We start from the raw sequence: 488 nt of genomic DNA, 5'->3' as shown, positions 1-488 counted from the left end.
TTCCAGAAATGTTTTCTTGTGTTGGAATGAAAGACACTAAATACCTGATGAAGTGCTTCTTATTCTTACCCAAAAATGCTAAATGGAAGAAAGAGTTAAAACTGAACACAATCTTGCTACTCAAGCTGTGTATGAATATTTTTTATATAGATATATTTATTTGCTTTTTTTCCATTTTGCATTTACTTGTACTTTTACTTTCAATACTTAAGCACGTTTAAGATTTAAAAAATACTTTTCGTATTTAAGTACAATAAATATCAAATACTTTAAGACTTTTACTCAAGTAATATTCTAAACGGTGACTTCAACTTCTCCCAAAGTCATTTTCTGGTAAGATATCTGTACATTTACTTGAGTATGGCTTTCAGGTACTTTATACACCACTGGCGCTCTCTAAATGCCAACGGCTCGCTTGCTCAACACAACCCAGTGTTACAATATGCCATAATTCCAGCCAATCAGAGACGAGGCTGCTAAATTCTGAT

Source organism: Sinocyclocheilus rhinocerous, unplaced genomic scaffold (assembly GCF_001515625.1).
Source record: "Sinocyclocheilus rhinocerous isolate Xijiao unplaced genomic scaffold, SAMN03320098_v1.1 scaffold752, whole genome shotgun sequence".
Taxonomy (NCBI): Eukaryota; Metazoa; Chordata; class Actinopteri; order Cypriniformes; family Cyprinidae; genus Sinocyclocheilus; species Sinocyclocheilus rhinocerous.
This window is presented reverse-complemented; position numbering follows the sequence as displayed.